Below are 22,762 nucleotides of genomic sequence, written 5' to 3' on the forward strand. Positions count from 1 at the left end.
AAATCATGTTCTAAGTGGCACTTATAAAAAACACTGAGATGTGGCACTGTTTGTGACATATTGAGGGTCAATTGTGTGAAGAACCAAGGCAACAAACCCATCAAACAGCAGTAAATGGAGGTCTTTGTCTTTAAGTTATGAAGAATGTGTATGTATTTCATCCTGCCAGCCAGCAGTCCTGCAGCTTTCTGGGCATAAGACAGATGGCAGTGCAACCAAGCTAGAATTCAGACCTTCCTTCTCTCCCTCTGGGTCTAACTCCTATTATCCACTTGTAAATTAACCTGTCAATTTATCAATCAACACCATCTTGATTCTCCCCTGTTCCACAGCCCAGCCTTGCAGTGAATTTGCCTCGTAAATAACTGGGAGCCCCGTGTTTGTTAGTATTGTGAATGAGTTTATTATCACTTTGATGGCTGCTATGAATCACAAATGCTGCTGAGAGGCTGATAAGAAAAAAGTACATGCACACATTAACAGGGTTGAAACTATTTTATAGATAAAAGATGGAGTAACTGTGATAGCAAAACATTTAAATTGAAAAAAATGACTAAAAATTGTGTGTGTGTGTGTGTGTGTGTGTGTGTGTTGGACCACCCCCTGCTTAAAGTAAAAGAGAGAGAGAAATGAATCAACTTTCTTGTGTACTGTTCAAAAAAAGTATCTGCAAGATGACATTAGTAGACAGTAGGAGCTCTTGGGTCTTGCAGAATAACTGTTTTATGTAATGGTTTAGGTTCAAACCTCAGGAAACACCAGGCTCTATTCTAAAACACCAGTTGGCCAGGTTTGAAGAGGGAAAATCCAAATTGCATACTTTCTTAGAAGAATATACGGAAGTATAGCAATATCTATTAAGTTAAGGTGGTTTGGTAAGCTCAACACATTAATAAACAATTAACATTAAAGTGCTAATTAAATGCTTTCCCCTGTTGTCAGTGAAATATGTATTTGACATGTAAAATTAAAGCTAAGTGATTTTTAAGTTAGAAATTCTTCAAGAAATGCTGCACATATTAAAAATTTACCTTTAATTATGAAATTATATGTTGCCTTCAGTTTCCAATGTCAGATTTTCTCAGCATGATTATTCTTTTACATTTTAAAATTCATATTAATATAAATCAATGTTTTCAAAGAATATACAGCATCAGTTCTGATGATTAGGACGCATATTATTAACTCGGAATTCCTTTGAAGGATTATATTAAGTATACTATATTTAGGACTACTGTAAAACTATATGTTTAATCATGTACATATTTTCCCTTTAAAGTAACATTCACAGTTTGTAGTGAGTAAATATAAAAATAAGACAACTTTTTAGGCTCTGGCGCATAGGTTTTTCTTTAAAAAACACATTCTATATTCCATTAGCTAGGTATTTTGTTTTTAATCACAGTTGGAATATTTCTTCCAATATTTTCAACTTAATGGACACACGTCTTTTGTTGGGAAAGTGTCTGTAAATGAATCCAAAATACAATCACATTATTTATTAAAAAAATAGAAAGCAATATGTAATATAATGCTTTCATTATGCAAAACATGTATCATTTGTAAGTGATTTGAAAACAAAACAAAAATGCTGATAGTGTTATTTAAGCAGATCGTCATAAAAAACATTGCAAGGCATGACATACGGTTAAAGTTGTCAAACTTGTAGGTCAGAAATAAACTATTAGTTGTCACATGGGAAATACTTCGGCACAATTAAGACACTGCATTAGAAGGGAATATTCCCTGAACATTATTATACCCAATATGTCAATGGTAGAAATGTGATAAAAAATGAAACTATTTGTTAGAATGCAATTTAGAGAACCCGATAGGTTGTCCATTTTATTCAGTTTATAATTAAGATAGTGTTTAAATCTGAAATGAATTCTATATATGCATGTTCAACAGACTATAGCACAACAATAAGAATGGAATCACATCTCATTTTACCGTAAATTGTGTAATAAGCGATAAGGTAAAAACTAGGACTAAAATCCTTCCAGCAAAAATGAAACTGAGCGACCTCAATTGCCCTAATTCATTCTGCTTTTTTCCTTTTTTTTTTTTTTTTTGTAAGTCTCTTCATTTTCCCTCTGTTCACATTATTAGCTTACACATGAGTGCATTACTAGAAAATAACAAAGCCAAACAGGGGGACTTCGAAGGAGCGGGAGATGGGTTCCTTCTACAGCTGAAAGGTATTCTCATTTCATTTGTTAGGAGTTGCAAAAATAGTTTTATAGCCAGGGAGGGACAATGACCTTTCTCTTTCAACAAGCTTGGTGGTTGGTCTTTTGATGGAAAAACTAGGGGATACAACATCTGGTAATTTGTGTTACTGAGCTTAGCTGAGGTCTTAACGATGTAAGCAGATTATTCTTGAAGAAGAACAAAAAAAATTCCGGAAGACTCAATGGACTATTTAAAGTTATTAGGCAATGCATTCTAGCACTTCAGCTCTCTTTTCTGATTCATTTTCCCTTTAATGCTATGCCTTCTAAGGAATTTTTTTTGAGGTCTACCTCCTTCCAATTCCAGTTGACTTTTTTGGTGGTCCACAGCTGTTTTGTCATTCATACCGGCCTTCTTTTTCCCATCACAGCAGAAATGATTACTTTGCTGATTAAATTTTGTCCTTCAGAACTTTAGGAAGCTCTCTTTCACCCCCCGGGAGTCATTGCTAGACCAGAAGGGTCAAGCAACACCAAATAGCAACAGCCAAGCCTCGGCAATTTTAAAAAGAAAGGAAAAAAATGTGAACAGGACCAATGCGTGGAGAAAATGGCCCACCCTGTCCAGGATTCTAGGCAAAAAAAATAAATGAAAGATGGTACTAAGCAGTCGCTGTGGGATCCTTTCTCCACATGCATCATATTAAAATCACATCTAAAGTTTGTGTTTCTTACTCTGATATAAAGGGTGCGGGGTTCATTTAGTATATTTACTTTGTCTCTAAGAAAAAAGAGACCCAAATGAGATGCCTCGTGCTAAGCTCAGAAAGATTCTTAGTACTCTTTTTAAAGAAAAAGAAATCTTCTATATTGGAGTAAGTCAGTAAGTAAACATTAACTTGAATATTCAAGTTTATCTGACTTAACTCTGGCAAAAAAGGTATTGCTGTAACTTTAAGTTTTATCTGAAAGTGTAAGCAAGTCGAAGTACAGAACACAGAAGGAGCCTCATACACTGTAGCCCACCTCAAAGCAGGGGTTCTGGTACGCATCAGGTCTGCCCCCGGACACAGAGCTGGCATGTGCACGCAGACCAGCTCTTTGATTAGCACATTGCTTTACAGTTACGAAATGAAGGAAGCAGTAACAGTACACACCAATTTCAATCTCTCCCGTACTCACAATTCTTCTGGATGGCAGGACATTGTCTTAGATCACTATTTCTTTAAGTCGAAGGGCTTCACAGAGAGCAAAGTATACTCCCTTAAAAGAGAAAGAGAAAAAAATAAAAGCCACAAACGTTCTGATTAAGGATTTATATTGTAAAAGAACACTAAACAATTTTCTATCTTAGGGTAGCTGCACAATTAAAAACACATAATTTACATGATTTCTGTTAATATTTAGACAAACCATAATATGTTGACTCATTGCATATTTAATACTAAGTATAATATTTTTCCACGTGACTCCTGGACTTTATGGAATTGCAGGGAAGAGGAGAGGTCTGCGCCACATAAAAAGTGATTCCAGCTCAGATTACTTTTGAAGAATACAATATACTAGATATATCTGAATTTTGTATCATATTTGTATTATATTACCTTCAGCATTGCTTTGCTAGATTTTAATTTTGTTATATTTGAGTCATTTATAATTAAGATCCCTTTAGGTAAAAAAGCGGTCGACTTATTTCCAATATACTTTAAAAGGTTTGTTCTTTTAATAGGATGGGCAGTTAAATAAATATTTTTCAAATTGAACTAAAATCGACACTGTTCATTTCAATTTTATCAATATTTGCCCGACATAGTGTTTGAACTGACACTATTTAAAGTTAAGAGAAACAGCTGGCCACTTTATAGTCTCAATTTACCTCTATATTCGATAGACTTTTTGTAATTAAATATAATTTACTCAAGTTTACTTTTTTTTTTCTTTCACTACTAATATACAAAATGCTTCAAATGAGTCATGTCAGATATAACTTGAGCATTTGGGACTTGACTTTCCCTTAGTTCTGCCAGTTTCAGATTCAAAGCAGCATTTGTGAAGTTCTACTGAAGGGAAAAAGTATCCAGTTTTGGTTATAAAGGAGAACTGCGTCATCAGGGTGTCGGCGGATAAACAACGGCAAAAAAGAGAGACCATTCAACAGACACATTAAATCCACAAAGAAAATAAAATAGTTTCCCCTTCCACCTAACCTAGCCAAGTCCTTCACACAAAGTTCCATTTACTTATCAAACCACAATTTTCATCACAACTGGGTTGATTAATTTTCTTAGTAAAACTTAGAGCCCTACCTACCCCTCTTAACGGCAGATGCATAACTGAATCAGCGTTCTACCTTAGGTATGGAAACAGGCAAAGGAAAGCTCCAAAGCCCGTTGGTGATCTGGTAATTCGTGCTGATAAACAAAGATTCCATCAGGTGATTTTAATGGTTTTCCTTGCATCGTTCACACGGTTTCAGCTGCTTTCTGTACATGTCAGTTTCTTCACGTAAAACAGGGAGGGTGGCCTGAGAAAGAGCTTACTAGGACAGGAACTTCTCATTTGATTAATGCCCCTTCTTGGTTCTATCAATATCCAATTATGTCCTTTTTCACATTTCATCTTTTTTTGTGTGTGCCTCATTCTAAATCTACTCTGTCACTTCTATCCTTAGAATCCCATTCTTAAATTTACTTTTAATAATATTCTCCCATCTTCATATTAACCATTCCATGGAACCACTTCGATTCTTTCAAAATCCTACTCAAAGTCTTTGGCTGGTCACTGAATACACTCTAAATCTTGGGCTGATTTCAAGGCTGTTCATGATCTGAGCCTAACTATATCCAGATTTCTCTTACAGTTTCTGTCTCTCTTGTTCTTAAATTTTATTTTAGACAGAGTCTTGCTCTGCCACCCAGGCTGGAGTGCAGTGGCATGATTTTGACTCACTACAACCTCCTCCTCCCAGGTTTAAGTGATTCTCCTGCCTCAGCCTCCCGAGTAGCTGGGACTACAGGTGCATGCCACCACGCCTGGCTAATTTTTTGTCTTTTTAGTAGAAACGGGGTTTTACCACATTAGCCACAATGGTCTCAATCTCCTGTCCTGGTGATCCACCCATCGTGGCCTTCCAAAGCACTGGGATTACAGGTGTGAGCCACCGCACCCAGCCTTCCAGTTTTTCTAGTAGGAAGATCACATAGTGGAAAAGGCACCAGACATGGATTCAGGAAACTTAAATTTGAATGTAATTTATTATACAATCACTCTGCACCATTGGATAAGTCATTAGTTTTCACATACCAAACACTGAAAACTGGTGGTCTGCAGGCCCGATGCAGACCCAGGTGTGTATTTTGCTCAAGACAATTTATTTCACTCTTTGGCATTATTTGTGTGGTTCTGTGGTCATTGGCATGTAGATCCAATGACCTGCAAAAAAGGGGTATTGATGCCTATCACACCATATTGCTGGTGGATTACATCAGGTAATATATGTGGAAGTCTCAGGCTAGTGCTTGTTACAGGACAGATTTTCAATAAAATTCAGTTCAACTTGAAACTGTTTCACTTGACTACATCCATCTTCTGATGCGAATTGAATGGATAACTACAAACACGTTCTGCCTTTTGTTCCTATATCCTCTAAAACCACCCTCCCTTCTCTGTCTGGAGAAATCTCAAGAATAGGCCTGAATAGGCCTTTCTCTCCATCAATCCTTTCTTGAGCCCCTGAAGACTCAGTGACCTCCAGCATCCGCCTCCAGTCTGAAAAGCAGTAATAACACTGAACTTAGAATTTTTCAGGCCCAGTAGAAAACATGAGATCTTGAAAACCAATCTTTTTACTTTGCAGATGAGGAACCCAAAGCTAGAAAGTATGTAAGACCAACCCAAGGCCAGAGAAACGAGCAGAACCCAGGACAGAGAAACAAGCAGAACCCAGACAGAGAAACGAGCAGAATCCAGGACAGAGAAACGAGCAGAACCCAGACAGAGAAACAAGCAGAACCCAGACAGAGAAACAAGCAGAACCCAGACAGAGAAACGAGCAGAATCCAGACAGAGAAACAAGCAGAATCCAGACAGAGAAACGAGCAGAATCCAGACAGAGAAACAAGCAGAATCCAGACAGAGAAACGAGCAGAATCCAGGACAGAGAAACGAGCAGAACCCAGGACAGAGAAACAAGCAGAACCCAGACAGAGAAACAAGCAGAATCCAGACAGAGAAACGAGCAGAATCCAGACAGAGAAACGAGCAGAATCCAGACAGAGAAACGAGCAGAATCCAGACAGAGAAACGAGCAGAATCCAGGACAGAGAAACAAGCAGAACCCAGGACAGAGAAACGAGCAGAATCCAGACAGAGAAACGAGCAGAATCCAGACAGAGAAACAAGCAGAATCCAGGACAGAGAAACGAGCAGAATCCAGGACAGAGAAACAAGCAGAATCCAGACAGAGAAACGAGCAGAACCCAGGACAGAGAAACAAGCAGAACCCAGGACAGAGAAACAAGCAGAATCCAGGACAGAGAAACAAGCAGAATCCAGGACAGAGAAACAAGCAGAATCCAGACAGAGAAACGAGCAGAACCCAGGACAGAGAAACAAGCAGAACCCAGGACAGAGAAACAAGCAGAATCCAGGACAGAGAAACAAGCAGAACCCAGGACAGAGAAACGAGCAGAACCCAGACAGAGAAACGAGCAGAATCCAGGACAGAGAAACGAGCAGAATCCAGACAGAGAAACGAGCAGAACCCAGACAGAGAAACAAGCAGAATCCAGACAGAGAAACAAGCAGAATCCAGACAGAGAAACAAGCAGAATTCAGACAGAGAAACAAGCAGAATCCAGACAGAGAAACAAGCAGAACCCAGACAGAGAAACAAGCAGAACCCAGGACAGAGAAACAAGCAGAATCCAGGACAGAGAAACAAGCAGAATCCAGACAGAGAAACAAGCAGAACCCAGGACAGAGAAACAAGCAGAATCCAGGACAGAGAAACAAGCAGAATCCAGACAGAGAAACAAGCAGAATCCAGGACAGAGAAACGAGCAGAATCCAGGACAGAGAAACGAGCAGAATCCAGGACAGAGAAACGAGCAGAACCCAGGACAGAGAAACGAGCAGAATCCAGGACAGAGAAACGAGCAGAACCCAGGACAGAGAAACAAGCAGAACCCAGGACAGAGAAACGAGCAGAACCCAGACAGAGAAACGAGCAGAATCCAGACAGAGAAACAAGCAGAATCCAGGACAGAGAAACAAGCAGAATCCAGACAGAGAAACGAGCAGAATCCAGGACAGAGAAACGAGCAGAACCCAGGACAGAGAAACGAGCAGAATCCAGGACAGAGAAACGAGCAGAACCCAGGACAGAGAAACAAGCAGAATCCAGACAGAGAAACAAGCAGAATCCAGACAGAGAAACAAGCAGAATCCAGACAGAGAAACAAGCAGAATCCAGAAAGAGAAACGAGCAGAACCCAGGACAGAGAAACAAGCAGAATCCAGGACAGAGAAACGAGCAGAACCCAGGACAGAGAAACGAGCAGAATCCAGGACAGAGAAACGAGCAGAACCCAGGACAGAGAAACGAGCAGAACCCAGGACAGAGAAACGAGCAGAACCCAGGACAGAGAAACGAGCAGAATCCAGAAAGAGAAACGAGCAGAACCCAGACAGAGAAACAAGCAGAATCCAGAAAGAGAAACGAGCAGAACCCAGGACAGAGAAACGAGCAGAACCCAGGACAGAGAAACGAGCAGAATCCAGGACAGAGAAACGAGCAGAACCCAGGACAGAGAAACAAACAGAACCCAGGACAGAGAAACGAGCAGAACCCAGGACAGAGAAACGAGCAGAATCCAGACAGAGAAACAAGCAGAATCCAGACAGAGAAACAAGCAGAATCCAGACAGAGAAACAAGCAGAATCCAGGACTTACGCCCAGCTCTCTGGTCTCTCATACCAGTTCCTTGTTTCTACTTCTCAGTCCCAGGACTTACGCCCAGCTGTCTGGTCTCTCATACCAGTTCCTTGTTTCTACTTCTCAGTCCCAGGACTTACGCCCAGCTGTCTGGTCTCTCATACCAGTTCCTTGTTTCTACTTCTCAGTTTACTATATAATTTTTAAGAATTTTCATTGTTTTATATCCAGATTTTCTCTTCCTTCACATTACAAGACTCGGAAATGCATGGACATCGTCTTACACACATACTTGCATATCGCACACAGCCTAGTCCAATGCCGGCAATATTCAATGAATGTTTTGAATACATGCAGAAAGAAAGGCAACTTTTTATGATTCCAGGCCCAGGCAAGCACCCAAGGGCCCAAGGTAAAACTACTTCACCCCTGTTCTTAACAGAGTTTTCTATGTTTTGGATGCACAAAAATTAAACATTTTTAATTTGTTAGTCTCTACTATGACCAGGTATTGATACTAAATGCTTTACACTTCTTGTTTTGCTTAAAATTCACACTTTGCAGTAGTTACCAATATTGTCAACCATAGTTTAAAATGAGAAAAATAAGACTGAGGAGGTTTAAGTACATTGTCCTAAGCCATTACAGCCACAGATTAGGGCTCACACAAGCTCTGTCTCAGCTTACAGCCCTACTGCTCTTTGTAACACCAAACAGTTTCCAAAGCCACTTTCATTGCCCTGGTTGAATTCATGTTGCTCCATGTCACACTTGCACCTGTTGTCATCACCTGGGATAAGAATACATTAAAGGATATAAATCATCTTGTCCTACCAACCTTCTCCTTTCACAATTTCCGGTTGCCTACAGAAGCTGCCTTGGTACTGACTTGGCCATCTTAGCCATTTTGACCTGCCCACCACCACAAGCCCTCAGTCGAGCTGCCCTGAGGTCTCACCATACACAGCTTGTTCTATAGCATCTTCTGAACTTGCCTTTGGGGTTCTGTTGTCGCTTTTGCAGCTTCTTCAGCAAGCCTGGCATAGATGTTTCTTCTTTGCTGTGCATCTGATTCCAAAGTCCTCATTTTGTTTTCTCCCTTCATTTAACCATTGCACCTTATTGAGGATTGCCACGTGACACAATCTTGTGCCAGAGGATGAGTTAGAGGGAAGTAGGCACAGAAACCAAGTGGTGCAATGAATCATTAAATGAGGTGTGAGAGAACTTTCCGTGGGACACAAGGCTGTGGTCACTTCAACGGCTTACTGGAGAGAGAGTCAAGTGACCATTGGAGAAAGGGTCACTTGATGTGGGTGACGAAACATGGGCAGGTCTCTCCCATCTTGACATAGAAACAATTATATAGACTATCTGCCTGAGAGACGTTTCTAGGCAAGTTGGTCCCCATGGTGCCATTACCATACTACAACAATATCCCTCTAATAACATATTATTCGAATCCTGTGAAAGTTAGCCTTTTAGTTCAGAATTACTGCACAATGAGTAGAGAAATTAGGTCCCTCACTGGAATAGAACAAAAACACCTAGAATGTAAATTGTATGTTCAGTCTCTTTGTTTACTTTATATGTGATTAACTATTATGCTTTTAGTATGAAAAGTATTTAGTAACATTTAAATGTATAATCCAATGTAAAGTTCATGATCTTTCATTTATACAAGTTTAGAAACCACGTCTTTAAATGAAAACTTAGAGAGAAGGAGGTCAAACACAGGTGTGAAAAGTGAGTCCTAAGTCAGCATGAGGGTCAGGGGGACTGGTGACTCAGGAACTCATACCCTACGGTGTTACCAATCAGAAAATTGGGTAGCAAAGTGAGATTTAATATAATTATACTTTGGATTTTTATAGTACAGTATGTTTATAAAGTACACACTTTCTCATACATATTTGCACGTTTGTTCTGGTAACATTACATGTTGGTAAGTTAAGATCAGTATCTTCTGCCACTCCCACTGTACTAGTGCAAAAGGTGAAACTCAGATGGGTTGAATGATTTGTTCAAGATCACAACACTAATAAGCAGCAAAGACAGAGCTAGAGCAATGACTGGCAGACCATCATTTCTACTTTTCTTCCATGATTGCAAACAGTTGTCCATGTTTATGCACCAGACTCAAGGAAATATATATAGGATTCAGTTCAGCAAACCCTCATGGAATCTTGTATGGAAAATACTGGCTAGACCTCAGAGGATGAAGTAAAGCTGGGAAACAGACTGGCTTCCTACCCTCGTGAAGCTTACTAGCTTTTGGGGAACTCTGCAAAGCAAAGAGCTCAGTTACCATGGAAGAGGCTGCAAGGCTACAGTAATCCTTCAGTGGTCAGAAAAAGAGTCTCCACATAAAATAAAAGAATATTACAAATCTAATCCAATTAGTCCAAACATGTAGAGTTACAAGGCTACAATAGCCCCACAGTGCTAAGACCAATCATTTCTACATAAAACAAAGAAGTTATTACACATGTAAATCAATTAGTCCAAAAATGTCAGACCATTAGCTGCAAAACCTGAAACAGTGGTACTCTCAAGAGAACAATTTGTTAGTGAGATACCACCCACCATGAAACAAGATAATTATCCCAAGTCCCTGGACTGGGAAAAAAAAGTGTACTGGGTGCCAAACTTATGAAACAACTCTCATCAATGGTAACCCAGCTTTTGCATGCCTACACTCTACCCCAGGGACAGCAGGGCATGGAAGAAATTCTCACTCGCTATGCTAACTAGCGAAACCAGGAATTGAAGACATAACTGCACAGGGTTAGAGTCTTTCTTCCTTCTTCCTTTTGTCCTGTCAACTCCATCTCAGTGCAACAGGCCAGCTTTGAGGCCAGAGATGATCCTAGAACTGAACTCCAAAAGATTTGTCTCTGCAATTATTTTGGACTCCAACTCACTAGTGAACAAAAATCTTACATTTCCAAAATTCGACAGTAACCAGGACTTTGTAAATAGTAAATGACTAAAAAATGGTTATGAAAACTTAGGTTTTTATACATATTAACACGTAAATAATCCAGATTAAGTTAGAAAATTCAACTTTTATGGTGTTAATTAGCTGCAGGACAATACCTGTACGGTATAACTTAAATATTGTCTCACTATCCCAAACTTTGAAGACAGGGAGAGCAGGGAAGTTGTCAGACTGAAAACTTATTGATTGGTTTTCATTTGTTTCTAATCAAATTTGCTTCTGTTTTTTCTCCCCTTTAAAGGGCAACTGTCTATTTAGGAGAGGAACTAGATCATCTTCTCAGGATAGAGTAAGCATCTCTTAAATAATTCATGGCAAAAATTTACCCTACTTTTGTGATATGAAAATGCCTCACTGCTTTTCTGGGCTTGTAAGTAGATTCATCCAGTTGACTGTTTTGGTTTCTTGGAATTCAGAAGTAGGAAAGCCTTCTGCAATTTGAATCATACTGAAGATCCCTCCTGAGTAGTTAAGTGCACACCCACACACACAATTTTTCCCATAAACACCACATGCCTAAGCACACAGTAAAATTAGATTTCTTTCTTACCAAGGGAGCAGGGGTATAGAATATGATCACAAGAGTGAAGCACTCCTTTCTGCAAGATGTAGTAAAAATATGAGGCTTCTTCAATAGGCATACATAGCTTGGGCCACCTTAATTGCATAATCTGTCTTCGTTAATAGTTCTTCAGTTTTGATTTCTTGTGAAAACTAAATCCTCCACCTTACTTAGAAAATGTGGAATCTGGCCAGGCACAGAGGCTCACTCCTGTAATCCTAGCACTTTGGGAGGCTGAGGCCAGTGAATCACAAGCTCAGGAGTTTGAGACCAACCTGGCCAACATAGTGAAATCCTGTCTCTACTAAAAATTTAAAAAATTAGCTGGGCGTAGTGGTAGGCACCTGTAATCCCAGCTACTCAGGAGGCTGAGGCAGGAGAAACACTTGAACCTGGGAGGCAGAGGTTGCAGTGAGCTGAGACTGCACCACTGCACTCCAGCTCCAGTGACAAAATGAGACTGTCTCAAAGAAAGAAAAAGAAAAAGAAAAGAAAATATGGATTCCAAATTTTAATCTGATATTTGAATAATCTATCTCACTATATTTGTCTATCTTTCTGTCTGGCAATGGATGGCTTTATTTTGGCAATTTTGTTGATCTTTAGTGTCTATATGTGGTCTTCCATTAGACTGGTTATGTGGCTGGAAGAATATGGGAATTGAGTTGATCTCATTCAAAAATCCCTATTCTATACAAATCAACATTCAAAATTATCAAACATGCTACATCCATATTTATGCAAAAAACGTTTGCATGTGTTTTTGTAGTCTTACAATGAGTATAGATCCTCCTTTTGGCATTTTCTATATTTGCTTATAAAGTGACTCAGCTTTTCAGGTCATAGGGCAATGATGGTGTGCGGGTTCAATGAATGTTCTTCAATAGCTTTTCTGTTCTTTCCAACAAGACAATGTACTTGCTTCTAGGCAAAAAGCTGATGATGAATCTGGGAGGGAGCATTTCAAGGGTTTTCCCCCAGATAAAGATTAGTGGAGGAAATTCATATAAGGTCACAGCATGGAAAGTATAACTTTCTGTGGAATCTTCATTAGACCCTAAGGCAGATGTTTTTCATCAGCAAATCATTTCCCCACTAGATTTGTGGGGCCAGTTAAAAACAGCTTTGGGAGTTTCTCTATAGGGGTGGGAGCTGCCAGTGCTCAAGTTTAAGTCAGTTGAGCTGAGTTGGCCAAAGCCATTTTCTCCCCTCCCTGCCAAATCTTGTCTCTGAATAAACAACCTTAACTTTGTTTGTGCAAAGCAGGGATAATGTGTAACTCTTTCAGCAAACAACAACAAACAAAAACAAACACAAAACCCATTGGTTTTCATTTAGATAATAAAAAAAATATAATCTATTCACTTCAATATCAGGCATGTGCCTTGAAATTAACTTCCCTTGGTGTTTGAGAAGAGTAGCTCAGTGGAGGATGAGCAATGTTATGAATATTTGTATTAGTAGCTTAATTGCTAACTTGCAAACAATTTTGGAAAATAATAGGCTCTAAAAATATTCCATTTGGATTCTAACACCAAAATTAGCTCAAAGTTTATTTTGCATTATAAACCTTAAATATGAAGTTGTAATCAATTTTGATAGACTCTGTTGACTAAGAACATACTTATGTATTCCACAACCATTGATTGGGCATCATTTAGGTGCCAAACACCAGTCCCCGTGCTGAGAATGCCTGGCTTCAGCCTTTGCGGTCTTGCTGTCTAGCACAGGAGAGAGATAAGAAGATAACTAGCCCAGGGAAGTAGATTCAGAGTGTAAAGGACCTTGTGTCTTGGGTTAAGAAGAGCTTGGTCAATGGGAGCTATGAAATAACTTTCATTGGAGAGAATGTAATCAGAAAATTCTTAGACACATCATTCCTATTCCAGTGCAGGCAATGGATTTCCACATGCTCAGGCTGGGGCAAGGAGGCTCACAGAAGGTGATGGCAGTCAGTGATCCAGGGATGAGGTTCAATTTAAGGTGTGGCTAATGAGATGGAGCAGGAGAGAACAGATATGAGATGAGGCTTAACCATATGGTCAAAGAGCTCTCTAAATGTCAACAAAAGTGAGAAGGATGGGCCTGAAATCTTTCCTAGGCTTCACACTCAGGCCATTAGATGGAAGATGCCCTTTATCAAAACAAAATGGAAAAGGAGCTTGGAGGAGAAGATTATGAGCTTTACTTTGAATATGAATAGAGAAGTCTGCAAAGATGTGGATAATATGTTGTTCCTTAGCACAGCATTCCTGGGCAATAACATGGGCTGGATATCCTCAGCATATTTTAGGGATAATTGAAGCCATGGGTGTGGATGAGGTCACTCAGAGATTTTACATAGAAAATGTTGCAGAATACATAGCAAAAAACATAGGGTCAGTATCAGACAGCCATGGATTTATATGTCTACTTTGATGCCTACTTGCTGTACCTGTAAGTGGTCATTTGGTCCTCCTGAGATGCAGTGTTCCTGTCCCTATCCAACAGGAGATAGAACAATACTATCCACTTTTAAGGTTCGGGGGAGAAAGAAATAAAGTAATATTTATAATGTATCAGTGCATAGCAGGTAGTTAATGGATGCTAGCCATTACTGTTATTATTATCAAATTGAAGATGATCAGAGAACAAGGAATGCATCCTTGTGTAACAATATCTAAAGCACATGCAATGAACACACATTGCTGAATACCAACTCAAATTTTTACTACGTGTGAAGTAGATAGAGCACACAGTCAATCCTCCCTTATAGAATCTACTCAGGACCACCGTTACCCCACCCAAAGGCTTTTCCTCTTTTAGCCCTAGGCAGATCTGTTTTATGTAGACTTACATGTAGACTTACAATATTTGGTAGTCTACAATATTTGGTAAGTCTACATGTCACCAAATGAACAAACCAGAGAATTCTATTGTACACTTGCACCCAGTTTATCATCACTTGCAGCTTCTTTGGGAGAGAGTATCTCAGCTAAATTGTTGCTTGTGTGGAGACAGAAGTTTGTTGCAGTTGCACACTTACGCCCAGTTCACTCTCACTCACAATTTCCTGGGGATCCTAATGAGGAGAGTACACCAGTTTGGGGGAAGAGGAAGAAAGTTGACCTCTGTAAACATGATTGGCCTCTGTATACCTCAGTTTCCTCATCTGTAAATTTCCTATAAGGTTTCCTACCAGGGCAATCATAAGCAGTAAATAACACATATGGATCAGTATGAAATAAGATGATACATATAGAGAGTTGGCTCAAAACGAACACTCAGAAATATTAGGACCACTTTTTTCCACTAACTAAAATCCCATGTGGCCATCAAAACCAACACTGTGTGAAAGCATGTTATAATCTAGATACATTTAAGCAAATGTTCAGAAATAGTTTCAAACAATTTCTGCCAATTTAAACTTCCTTGGTTTAAAATTTCCCAGAGGTATGGATGCCATTCAGCAAGTGGGAGTTCACTCAGCCAGTTTCTTTCTGCCAATGGAGAGTTGTTCTTTCAAAAAGAAAGAAAACTCCTTTATTCTCTCCCTTTGGAAACAGATGGAGTAGCTCCCCAAATAATGTGTGATTACAAATCTGGCACCAGGGAGGTACTGGCAAGACTTTGGTTGAATCTGCCACTATTTGTGTCAACAAATGTTGCCAGGTAAGTGGCAAAGAAGGTTGGCACGCTTGTGCCAAGGGATAGCAGGGAAAGCAGCTGCTATATTGAATATGTTGACCAAGAGGAAACAGAGCTTTATCATGGGAAATGGATTGTTTCTATAATAATAAAAGGTGCTTTGCTTACTAAAGCAATTATACAAAACCTATTCCTTAAGAAAAATTGTTAACTTCTTTTTAAAAATGCCAGAAAGTTGGAGTTAGTAAGATAAAGAGACAACAAAAGGATGGAATAAACAGATTGAAAAGCAGGCAGTCATTTACTAAGAAATAAAAATCCCTGTTCAGTGTCCAGAAGTGGACTGAATTAATGGGTCCACATTGAACATACTACCAAGTACACTGTCGCACTGCTTGTGGTCTCCATTTCGAATGAGCTGGACCTGAAGAATTGGAGGTTCATAAAATAATTTTTCTTCACAGAGAATATTCATTCAAAGGATGCCTATTTGACAAATACATGAGTGGCAAGTATTTGACAGACATGATCACAGTCAGGTAACAGATAGTCTGGTGTCCTTGTCTTTCAGAATCACAATTTACCAAGAAATATGGATCATGCAAACGGTCCTTAATTAAACAAAATGAAACAAACATACATACACTCAAATGGTTTATCTTGATGTTTTACTCCAGGCACGTAAAGACCAGACTCCCAATAAGAGTCTATCTAATTTAATCTCTTGCAAATATTTCATTTGTTCCTGTGCAAAAAAAGTATTATAGGAGGCTTCAATAGTTATTTTTCTACATTCTAAGGGTTGGCAAAAAAAAAAAAAAAAAAAAGAGGCCAGAGAGTACATATTTTAGAATTTTCAGACCATGTGGTCTCTGCTGCAATTGTTCGATTTTCAGTGAACACGGTCATAGACAAGGCACAAATGTATAGATGTGGCTACATTCCAACAGCATTTTATTTACAAAAACAGGTGAAGGCAGGAAAACTTAATCTGCTAGACATAGTTTGCTGACCTTTGCTGTATATGTAGAGACTTGCCTGAGATGTTCTCTGCTAAGATGGAACTTTTGACAAAACTGCATCTACTAGCTTTCCATTCCAGTTATCCACACTCTCCTATTTCACGGCCTTTGGTGAGGAGGGAAAATGAGCAGTATGTTGCTTTCATCTCATTCACTACCTCAATGCATAAAAAAATTCATGTTAGCATTTAAATTTTCACAAGGTCTAATGAAAATGCATCATACATCCCACAACATACATTGACCTGCTGGATGGCGAACAGAATACTCTATCTGAAACTTTGCTGCTGAGCAGCTTGATCAGTGATAGAAAGAGAGAAGAGGAGAGCCAACCAGGCAAACATGAAGAAGCCAAGGGGAAGAAAGACAAGCAAAGAAACACATGGCTCATGCCTGGTAATCCCAGCACTTTGCAAGGCAGAGGTGGGTGGATCACCAGAGGTTGTGGGTTCGAGACCAGCCTGACCAACATGGAGAAACCCTGTCTCTACTAAAAATACAAAATTAGCCAGGTAGGCTGGTGCATGCCTGTAATATCAGCTACTCGAGAGGTAGGAGAATAGCTTGAACCTAGGAGGCAGAGGTTGTGGCAAGCCGAGGTTGTGCCATTGCACTCCAACCTGGGCAACAAGAATGGAACTCTGTCAAAAAGAAGGAAGGAAGGAAGGAAGGAAGGAAGGAAGGAAGGAAGGAAGGAAGGAAGGAAGGAAGGAAGGAAGGAAGGAAGGAAGGGCAGGCTTGGGTGAACAATCCTGACCTCTCGTAGGTCAAATGCTTACTGAAGAGTAGATCTCATATTGACCCTTGATAAAATATAATAGTAGTGGGACCTTTCTTGGAATATAAGTTAGAGGAGCTCTGCAATGGCCTCACTGTTTAAAGCTTTCTGGAGATGGACAGGCCAACGAGAGTGCATCCCCCACCTCACAATGCATTTTTCATTGCTCTACATTCCAAGTCACTGCAAGCCTGAAGCTTGCCTGTTGCATATGGTGGAAATGAAGACATGATGGAAACTTCATGAATCATGCAGCTTCTTGCTAAGCAAAGCAATTGTTTTTTCCAGGTTCACAATGCTTAATGAAGAGGAGAATAACACAAGTCCTCCAAGGAATACACTCAATAAATGAGGAACACCAACCACATAGTGAGGGAGTTCCAAAATTATTAAGGTCTAGTTGTTCAATTAGGAAGGCCACAGGCCTCTGTGGAAAGTGAATTCCAGATAGTGGTTCATGCCTGTAATCCCACCACTTTGGGAGGCAGAGGCCAGTGGATCACCTGAGGTCAAGAGTTCGAGATCAGCCTGACCACTGATGAAACCCTGTCTCTACTAAAATATGAAAATTAGCCAGGCATGGTGGCAGGTGCCTGTAATCCCCGCTACTTGGGAGGCTGAGGCAGGAGAATCACTTGAACCCGGGAGGCAGAGGTTACAGTGAGTGGAGATGACACCATTGCACTCCAGCCTGGTGACAGAGCAAGACTCCATCTCAAAGAGAGAGAAAAAAAAAAGACGGAGATGTACCTTTATAGGAGTGATTCTCAGGAAAAGCTGGCTTGACCACCACAGCTGGGACCCCTGAAGTCTCCACAACAGAGAACAGTGCCAGTGCTGGCAGGCAATGCTTCAGGTCCCCTACGTCTGCCGCAGCCTGAGTTCTGGGTGTTCAGAGAAGTGACTGGTCAACGGAGTGTATCCCTGCCACGACATAATGTCTCAAAGGGCCTGTCAAACTCTTAAATGTGTATGTATTTTGAAATCCACTAGTTGAGGTCAGTAACTCACGTATGGGAGTGTCTGATAAGATGTGAGGTGACAGTCCCAACGGGAAGGGGAATTGGGGTGTGATAAGACATCACACTCTCAAAGGAAGGGGGGAGTATACTTTAAAACATCAAACAGCATTTTGTAAACAAATCAAAACTACAGAACAATGCCGCAGTTACTATACATTGCAGGCCAGGGCTGACATAATTAAAGGCTTATCATGACAGGCAGGGTAGAAAGCCTGGTGACTTAACCCCAGAAGTCACAAAGGCAAAGTCTAGTCGAAACGGTCTGACAAAACAGAAGCTGGTGGGTATCACAGGGTGCTCCCCACAAAGAGATAGGGACCAATAAAGAAATGAAATCATCGTGACGTCCAGGGACGGTTCACTCAGTAACAGTTTACACGGATGAGCAAGGCAACCCTCACATCACCACAGTTGAGTGTTCAGGCTAAAAGTAAGCATCAGCGTTTACCCATTTCATTAGAATAAAGACACTCACATTTCGTCTTCCTCCTCTCTTAGGCCAATGTTCTATTTACAGGAAGGAGAACACTGAATTCTACAAGTGGCCTCAGTTCAAAAGTATCAGAGAAAATGACAATACTTTGAAAGCAGAGAAGCACAGGTGAGCCTGAAAACTGGAAACTATGCATACAGATTATTCAGACTCCTTTTGTATCAGGCTCACAGTTTTCAAAGTGCTGGGAGAACAAAAGTGAGAGTCCAATAAACCAGGATGTTTATTAATAAGAACATACCTTGAACTAGTATATCCTGACAGATCAGCCCCACTCAAGTACCATTGGACTTGACGGCTCTTTCACTGGATCATATTTTATTAATATGTCTCCGTCACCTGGCCTGCCCCATTTCCCTAATAGTTAAGGAGCAGCCTTGCCTACAAGAAATATATTATCTAAGAACATTTTGTTTATTACTCAGATGCCCGCCAGGTGTGGTTCTTCATCAAATTGGTTGTGTTGTTGTTAATTATACTCAAGAATGGCAGGAGAGGGCGGGGGGCAGGCTTCCAAATAAGCCAAGTTCATTTTAAAATCAATTTCCACAGCTGCAACTTTGAAACAATTCTCTAGTGAATAAACATTCAGTTTCATTGTGTTCAGGGCCAGCATTCTTTTCTTGTGGAATATCTTATTGTGAGTTTCTTTGGACTTCAAGGATAGAGCCTCTTAACTTTCAGAATTTGCACACACTTTAATTTTTCAACCTAATGAGAAAAGCAGAAGGCGGCTCCATTTTGATGGGCGCACTATTGAAGGCTGCGTGTCACCCGGTCGCATCCCCCACCCCGACTCTCAGCCCAGCAAACCAGTGCGCGAAGATCACTTTCTTGGATATCTCTGGTATCTTTTTATTGTATCTTTCTTTTGACAAGGAAGACAAGGAAAACTGCATTTTCATTTTCAAATAATACTAGAGCGTTTCCGTGCATACCTCCAACGGGAGCCAATCGCGGCCTTTTAACAACAAGAAAACCAGTGATCTGGGGATATTTAATGCCGCATTGGCCCTGGAAGGAGGAGGACTCTTTCATTTCGCATACTTTGTCTCCGCCATGGAGCTGGCTGACATAATGGACTTTTACAAGGAGCTCTGAAGCAATTGGCAATTAAGTGGTTTGAAGGGGTGCTTCTAGGCTGCTGTGAAAGGCTTCAGGTGTGAAACGCTTGTTTTCAAGAGCCCTGAACAAAATGTATGGTTGCTTTCAGCTCCCCCCTTGTCCTTCCCGAGGAAGGGGGAGAGCCGGGGGAAGCAAGGACACTCAAGAGCAATTTGCTATTCAGCATCTGAATGCCGGGCGCTTTCTTCCCCCCCAATCCTTGTGCGGCTGGTGAGGGGGGCAGATTGAGATGGCACAAACAGCTCTCCGCACAATGGTAGATCAAGAGAGAGGCAGGGAAAATGAGGCCCGGGAGAATGGACTCCTGAATGCAGGGAAGAAGGCTTGATTGTTAATTGTGGGTAAATGTGTTGCAAGAGTGAAAAGGGTTCATGGGCTACTTTAAAGCTATACCCAAGCAATAAGTATAGAGAGTGGGGAAATAAGGAGATGGTCCTGACCCTTTTAAGGGCTATAGTAGTACATCTGGCCCACTTGAAAAAGTAAATTGAGAACTGTTCAAAAAGGTAGCCAAATGCATATGTGTGTTTGAACCCCATTGCTTGTAAGAGAAAAAAAAAATCTGACAATTCCAATTCACATGCAATGTGCACTTTAAACTCTGTGCTATTCTTTTTGAGTATTAGTCAATAGGACAAGGATAATATGCAATAAGGATGCTGCCGCATAGATAAATATTTAAAATATGACTTTTCCTCAAGAATACAGCCTTCTATTCTAGGATAAAATATATTTGCACTGAAGCTAGCACAAGGGTAAAGGAAACTTCAAACAGTCTTCATGAAGGATATTGTTCCCTTAGTTCTGTTTCATGTCACTTTTCCTCGTCTGACCTTTACTTCCAACATATTGATTTTTTCCTAACCCAGCCTTGCTTTGCAGAAAAAAGGGGTATTGAGTCTTTGAGCTGCTTACATATCACTATTGTACATGCATCCTTAAAGGTGAAGGAGCCCCTTTCAGGAGATGACTATCTGACTGACAATGTGATTAGGATTGTCTGAGGACTTTTCATTTTAAATGTAGGAGGCCACATGTATTAATCTGGGAAAAGAAACAGAAGGGGACTCAAATCGAGTTGTCTTTTAAATGCTTCTCAAAGAGTTCCAGTTTTGCTCTAAGCAACAGCTTCTCAGATAAAGTGTATATTGCATAAAACTTTTGACAAGATGGAAATTTTATAATTTTCTGATGATTTCTTTTCTGAGGATATAATTTTTATCCAGAACATAATTAATACCAGAGTTGTCTGAGATATAGGTTCTTTTTTCAGCATTCTGATTTCCAGTGAGGACATTTGTAAAATATTTTTTCACCAAATGCCATGCTACTGAGACTGAATTTTCAGCTCCAATATGATCAATAATGCTAAAGTACAGTGAACAGTTAAAAACTGGATCTCCCCTAAAGTAGGTAGTTGAAATAATTTGACATATTTCAGAATTCTGGAAATTACCTGATGCCTGTTACTCAATCCTTTTCTTGCCCAAATGAGAGCCGTGAGGGGAGGAAGTGACTCCTCTTTCAGTTGTCCCATTCCATTCCAGAATGGTGTTATGACCATGTCCAGTACCAGGGCCACCTTGTACAGTGGGCAGATGACAGACGATGCCCTCAGGGTTATGCAGTAAACATTTTCATCTGTGCCCTTGTAGGAAACCCAAATCCAGGTTTCAACACAGCATCCCTTCCTCCGACATACCATCCTTAACTCATTGGACGAATTGTGTGTTTTATCTAAATTATCAAACACACCCTGTGGTTCACTTCTGCTACTGTTGTACAGCCTTTCCCAATCTTCAGCACACGATTGAAAATTCTGTTAGCTTCTACCTACACCTTGGGTCCAGTCTCTTTTGAGATTGCGAGGGTCTTATTTATCTCAAGCTCCACCCCCTCCACAAACTCATAGTTGAAACGGACACAGATAGATTTGACTTCAATGTTCCTTACACAAGTAGAGAAGGGACCATCTTCATTTTCTCTGAAATACTTAAGGCATCAATTTTCTAAAGGTTCCCAGTCTATTACCACGATATTTCCTTCCACTTACTGCTTTGCTGATTTAGTGATTCTCTATATGCTACCCCAAATCTCTGGGATCAGTATGTTTCCAGCCCATTCATCCCTGTGACCATTTTTCTCAACCACGAGTCAGTCTCATAACAACTGAACTAGCATCAACTCTTACTCATGGAGATAAGGTGAAGGCTATACCAAGGTTTGAGTGGCATCCCACTGTATTGAAAAATCTAAGAAGTGACTGAGTTAAAAATCACAATCGCACTCCTCAGAACCCCCAAATTTACTCCAAAGCCAGAGCCATAAGACCTAGTTCAAATCGCGGGCTCTCTCACAAACATGTTGTGTGGTCTTGGGCAAATATTTCTACTCCTTAAGCCTCAGTTGCCTCCTCTATAAAATGAAGACAATTGCACCTGCCCTATAAAAATGATACAGATAACATGAGATAATCTACATATAGAGCAATGCCTCACACAGACTAAGAGCTCAGTAATTATTACCTGTTGAAACAAGATATTTCCCTGACCCTTTCACAGGATGCACAGCAGGGGTGCCTGCAGCTCTCAGCTCCTCTTGGGAGGGAGTATGCAAGCGAATGAGTCAGGAACTGGAGTGCATGAGTGCTGGAACCAGTCAGCAGCTTTGGCACTGGCAGGAGTGAACTCCACTCACTCAGATCCGCTGTGCTCCACCCCTAGCAGAGGGAGTGTGCAGGTGAGCAGGTGCAGGATCTAGGGCCAGTGCTTTTGGGTGCTGAAGGGAGCAAACTCTGTGCAGACCCTGTGGCATCATCTAGGGAGGGTGCTCACAACCCATGAAGACCCAGAAGAAGTGTTACAGTGCTCTTTTAGCTCTGCCATCTGTGGACAGCACAGTGGGCCCTCTGCCTTTTCATGTAAGGCGGTTGCCTCCTGTCAGTGAGGGCAAAGGGCCTTTTGTATCCACACTCATGGCTCCCAAGCTCTTGTCCAGCATCCAGGAAAAATGAGGTTGCATGA

The 22,762-nt window shown here is 40.5% G+C and overlaps 1 protein-coding gene across 19 annotated transcripts in view; it reads right to left on the reverse strand.

The window, feature by feature from the left end:
* Positions 1 to 22,762, reverse strand: part of LOC128932316 (uncharacterized) — a 455,935-nt gene that overhangs the window by 346,281 nt on the left and 86,892 nt on the right. For all 19 annotated transcript variants that reach the window (XR_013536601.1, XR_013536602.1, XR_013536600.1 and 16 more), the window contains one exon: positions 3,357 to 3,437. The gene's annotated coding sequence lies outside the window, so the exon portion shown is untranslated. The remainder of the gene's footprint in view (positions 1 to 3,356; positions 3,438 to 22,762) is intronic.

This window comes from Callithrix jacchus, chromosome 6 (assembly GCF_049354715.1).
Source record: "Callithrix jacchus isolate 240 chromosome 6, calJac240_pri, whole genome shotgun sequence".
NCBI classification, from domain to species: domain Eukaryota; kingdom Metazoa; phylum Chordata; class Mammalia; order Primates; family Cebidae; genus Callithrix; species Callithrix jacchus.